This window comes from Clarias gariepinus, chromosome 24, assembly GCF_024256425.1.
Source record: "Clarias gariepinus isolate MV-2021 ecotype Netherlands chromosome 24, CGAR_prim_01v2, whole genome shotgun sequence".
NCBI lineage: Eukaryota > Metazoa > Chordata > Actinopteri > Siluriformes > Clariidae > Clarias > Clarias gariepinus.
In genome coordinates this window covers 14,629,549-14,635,728 of record NC_071123.1, presented here as the reverse complement: position 1 = coordinate 14,635,728, position 6,180 = coordinate 14,629,549, and positions in this window count along the sequence as shown.

Genomic DNA, 6,180 nt, shown 5'->3' with positions numbered 1-6,180 from the left:
ATGGAGGTACAGTCATGATTCCCTTTAGCACACTTACAATCATAATAAATATGATTCTGATAAACAGATTTTTTTAAGTAGATGATTTGTTATGCATAACCTATTTACATTTATATACATATATATATATATATATATATATATATATATATATATATATATGTGTGTGTGTGTGTGTGTGTGTGTGTGTGTGTGTGTGTAAAAGCAGCACAAACTCAAATGTCTTATGTGTGATGTGCAGAAAATTGTATTAGTCTGTGTTTATTCACCTAACTAACCTTACACTAAGTAATTCAGTGTAATTAATTTCTTTATGTATTACATGTTAATTAGGTCAGATTTATGAGTAAAAAAAACATGAGAGCCAATTCATTTATTTCTCTATCTCTACTGTGTAACTAGTGCACAGAATAGCCTCTGGTGTGTATCAGAATGTGTCTGAACTGGGGATGACAAGCCTTGTCCTACAGAGATCCTTCTTCTATCACATCCACCTCACTTAGTATAATCTTTGCTAATGAACTAGGTCGAATTCTAAAGCCGTTAGGAAGAAGTCTAATATGCTGATGTAGTTCTGACAGTTGGCCAGTAGAGGTCACAAGCCTATGTTAAAGATTGCACTGCGTTTTCCTGAGTTGTGATCCGCAGGCTTCTGGGTGACTGAACTTTCCAGCATATTTTTAAAGGTCAAATAGAAGGATGATTTTTTACAGCTAAGCATTTTGTAACTTTGTACACTAACAAAATGGTACAAATAAACAAAACTACAGACACTTTGGTGGGGCTCTCGACAGGAGATCTTTTATGTTTTTAACTTGTTCCACCTGAAAAAAATAAATGTAACTTCTTTAAGATGAACGTGTGTCTATCACCCCAATACAATTGCAATTATATATATATATATATATATATATATCGAGACGATTCCTAGTTTGAAACACGCGACACACTCACCTGTATCGATCTTCAGTGTTCTTCAGGGTCTTCAGCGATGAATTAGAAGAAAAAAATCCTTTGAAGTCACAAATCTTGTGTGTACAAGAGCATAAATGCAGTCAGGACCTTTTTGTCGGCTTATTTTTAACAGCTTAGATCTTTTTTCCTTAAACACCAAAGCACCCTTTGTACGTCTTTCTTGAATTGTGGTGGGCCCCCTTATGTCTACTCAGTGCTCAGCCTGTATTCTGCTAGTCCTGTCTGGCCAGGGAACCCCTCAATGAAATATACAAGTCAGTGCTCAGTGAGATGTTCGAAGTTTATTGTGAAGGACAGAAGTATACTCTATATACAGTTGTGTTCAAAATAATAGCAGTCCAACATCAGTAACCAGATCAATAACTGTTTTGGGGAGAAATTATATTTCTTCATGGTAAATATTTTACTTGTAGTAAAGTAATTTAAAACCAACAGACCCAACAGTCATGATTGGATGCACCTGATTCTGTGTAATTTAATCATTAATTGAAATGGCATGTTCAAAATAATAGCAGTGTGGAGTTCAATTGGAGAGGTAAATTATTCTGTGAAAAACAGGTGTCAAACAAGTTCCCCTTATTTAAGGATAAATGCAGAAAAGGTTGTCCTGTGTATTTCTCTCTGAAAATCAGAGTAAAATGAGCCGTTCCAGACATTGTTCAGAAGAACAGCGTACTTTGATTCAAAAGTTGATTAGAGATGGGAAAAAACAAACAAATAAGTGCAGAAAATGATAGGCTGCTCTGCTAAAATGATATAAAATGGAGATCAAAAGCAGAAAGATGTGGAAGAAAACGGAAAACTACCATTCGAATGGATCAAAGAATAACAAAATTGGCAAAGACTCAGTTCCAGCATGATCAAAGAACACCTAAAGTTACCTGTTAGTACTGTTACTATTAGAAGATGGCTATGTGAGGTCAAGCTATCAGCAAGAAGCCCCGCAAAGTCCCATGGTTGAAAAAAGACGTGTGCTGAAGAGGTTACAGTTCGCCAAAAAAAACATTGACTGGCCTAAAGAGAAATGGTGCAATATTTTGTTCAAAATTGTTCTTTTTGGGTCTAGAGGCTGCAGACAGTTTGTCAGGCCCCTAAACACTGAATTTAAGCCACAGTACACTGTGAAGACAGTGAAGCATGGAGGCACAAGCATCATGATATGGAGATGCTTCTCGCTTCTTAGCCTATTTATCACATTTTAGGGATCATGGATCAATTTGAGTACATCAGAATACTTAAAGAGGTCATGTTGCCTTACGCCGAAGAGGAAATGCCCTTTATGTTGGAATGAAATGGGTGTTTCAACAAGACAACGACCCCAAACACACCAGTAAGCGAGCAGCATCTTGGTTCCAGATCAACAAGATTAACATTATGGAGTGGCAGCCCAATCCTCAGACCCTAATCCAATAGAAAACTTGTGGCCTGACAATAAAAATGCTGTTTCTGAGGCAAAACCAAGAAATGCAGAAGAATTGTGGCGTGTAGTACAATTGTCACAGATGTGAAGCAGTTCTCAGAAACCATGGATATACAACTAAATAATAGTTCAGAGATGCACAAGAAAGATTAAATTTCAAGCAGTTTTGTTTAAACAGTAAATTCATCACTTTGTAAAGATGAATGATGACACTGCTATTTTTTTGAACAGACTAATATTTGTTTTTCTTCACTATCATTAAACTAATAATACATTCAGCACATTTTCTTCATGTTGTGATTCAGAATAGACTGTGCAGGGTGTGCAATGCATTTATGAGATTTAAATTTAAAGTTATCATATGGATATGGAGCTTTACTCACTTTTTTCAACACACTGCTATTATTTGGAACACAATTGTATGTTAAGTATGATCTTGAAATATACCGAGAAAATGCCAACAACAGAATTGCAGCTCAATGGCAAAGACAATTTATTTTTGGTAGCTTCTGTGTGGAACATTTAGTCATAAAAGCGTGTGAATTTGACAATTTGGTGAAACAGATTGGCAGATTCCTGAACTCTGTGGGGGCTTCCGGACATCTAGCTCGAGAAAGCTGCACACAGTCAAGTGTATGGCTTTCTCTACAGTAGGTGTGCATGATAAATTTAAACTTTTGCTCTCTTATTGCTGCCCAGTAAATCTAGACCATACTTACTGCCACAGATTACATGCCAGTAAATACATTACACTGTATGTCACACAATCTTAAGTTTGACAATTTGTGTGATATGTCCCAGCAAAAATAGATGAGAAAAACGAGCTTAAAAAAGTTAAGCAATGTGTGAAGGACATAAGAGACTAGATGTTAATCAACTTTTTTCTGCTTAATCTTGATAACACAGAAGCTAGTCATACTGTAGGACTACATGCAGCTAGAAGCAAGCATTTTGATGACACTGTAACTTTAGATGGCCTTTCTGTTCCATCAAGTGCAACAGTGAAAGATTCTCACTCTAATCACTCGGTGTGATTATGTGATTTCCAGTATTTCACTTAGAGCGCATGTAGAGAATATTACCAGGATAGCAATCTTTCACCTTGAAATATTGCCAAGATAAAGATTGTTTTCAATATATTGAATATACTGCATTATATAATAAACAATGCAGAAATTTTTATTTATTGTAGGTTGGACTATAGTAACACCTTACTGTCTGTAAGTGCATAAACAAGCTTTAGTTAGCCCAGAATGCAAAAGTCTAGTCAGAGTCCTCACTAGAACCAGAAGATACAAACACATCACTCCTATATTGTCCATACTGCATTGGCTCCCTTTGATATTTTGCTTTCATTTTAAAATACTATTTTGAACGTACATCCATGAGTCCCCCAGATCTGCTCCTTACCCTAAGGTAAATCTATTTACAAAAATGCTTGGCTAAATAAATAGGTTTTTAGCCTTGACCTGAACACTGAGACTGTGTCTGAGTCCCGAACATTAATTGGAAGACTATTCCATAACTTTGGGGCTTTGTAAGAAAAAGCTCTGCCCCCTGCTGTAGTTTTCATAATATGCTGTACTGATAAGCATCCTGCATCCTTTGATCGAAGTAGGCGTGGCGGATCGTAAGACACTAGCAGTTCACTAGGGTATCTTGGCATTAAATGGTCTCGAGGCACAACACCTGAGTGAACTGCTAGTGTCTAACGATCATTATGTGTCTTAATGGTATGGCTGGTTTTTGTTGTATTTTAATAATGTGCTGTGATTGTGGTTGCATAGAGACGAACACTGACTTATTTTCCAAATAAGTCTCGTTAACCTTAATAGATTTAAATCGTGTTGTATTTGTCCGTTTGTGTTTCCTCTTGGCTCTTCCTTTTAGTTATGCTGTTATAGTCCGTTCTGCTGGAGTCCCTGCTTGCACTCTGCCCTAAATATTCTTTATATACATTACGTGACTGTGACTATACCTTACTGTTATTTCTCCTTCTCTTTTCTCTCTCCATGTCTCTCTGTTGAGCTACAGTACACATGGCTCTCCTGAGCTGCCAATGATCTAGACCCTCTCTGTCCTCTTGACCTGTCTGTCTCGTCCTGGTTTCACGCTTCTGGTTGGACCCTTGACTTGCATGCCCCGTGTTGACTGCTTGAGACTTGTGACTGCAGTCGCTCAACAGTTCAGGACTAGAATATTCATTAAACAATAATATAAAAGAGATACACAAACAATGGGAATGACTGTGAAGACAAGACTCCTGACTAGCCTTAAATGCCAGCTGACTGAATTATTATAATAGTGACTTCTGACACAGAGATGAAAGGTTCTATTAAAATCCTCAAAAAGTTAAGAAGCATGTAAATAGTATTAATTTTTTATTGCTTTTAAAGTTTTTTCGTTATGTCCTCTGTGTGTATTAGTGTGTTAGTTGAAGAGACAGTGTCTGATGAATTTAACTAATGTACAGCATTATTACATATATTCTCCTTCTCTCTCTTTGTCTCTCATCTGCTTTCTTCTCCCTTGCATCTGTCTGTCTCTTTTTCTCTTCACTTCATCATCTCTCTCTCTCTCTCTCTCTCTCTCTCTCTCTCTCTGTTTAGAACTGTTCCTGAGTAATTAAGATTTTATTTATATGATTAGAGAGAAACTGTTAAAGTACTATACAGAGAATTTTGTACTTCCTCAAACGTGTGTGTGTGTGTGTGTGTGTGCTTATTAACGTTCTTCTCTGGAGCTAAAGTGATTTAAAAGCACAGAGCAAGGACGGTAGCACACCATGTACTGTGTTCCTGGAAGAACCAAGGCCATTGTGTGTTCGCAGAGTGTAATTCTACGTGTGTGTATAGGGGATAACCAAGTTATCTATCTTTTTTCGGGAAACAGTTTAAAACTTGTGGTGGAATGCATCAGAGTAAATGCTACAATTATATCAGCACCTTGATAGCCAGGATGCTCTGGATTCCTAAAGCGGCCTCACAACCTTTATTACATTTATATTAATAAACATTTATTTATGTCTGTGTTTCCTGTGTAGTTAAGCTGTTATAGTTATTCTGCCAATGTCCCTGCTTGCACTCTGCACTAAATATACATTCACCTCATACATTGTGTGACTATGACCATACCTAACCTAACCTAACCTAACCTAACCTAACCTACAGTAACCTTTCTCTTCTGCTCTCTGGTCTTCTCTCTCTTACTCTCTCTTCTCTGTCTGTTGAGCTACATGTCACTCCTGAGCTGCCACTGATCCAGACCCCCTCGGCCGTCTGTACCTGTCTGACTAATTACATTCAATAACATATTAACAAACATTTACCTTCCTGCATGTTAAGAGGCAGAGTTATCTCTCACCTTTGACCTTTCTTCCTCTAGTCTCTTCCTGAACGTGTCATCCGTCCTCTTCATCTCATCTCTCTGAGCATCTTTCAGGACCTCCCTGAGGACACAGAAGCATCGTACGACATGACCGCCAAGCACTTTCCCATGTGCGCGTGTGTGGGGGTATCGATTTCAATATCGATCTGTTACAACGATCATCACACAGGAATTTCTTTAAAAATGGATGAAGTGTCCGGAGCGTGTTTGATTTTGAGTGTTCAAAGGCAGTAGCATGCTACAAATTGGGCCGTTTCTATAGGCGTGAAGCCTCACCATCAGCAGACCGGCCCATGGAGCCCCGGGAGGGTACAAGCATGCAAGCAAAACTTGTGGCATGGCAAGTTTTGACCCAAAAGTCAAGAACCTGTCATGCATGAGTTCTTCCTACCCTCAGA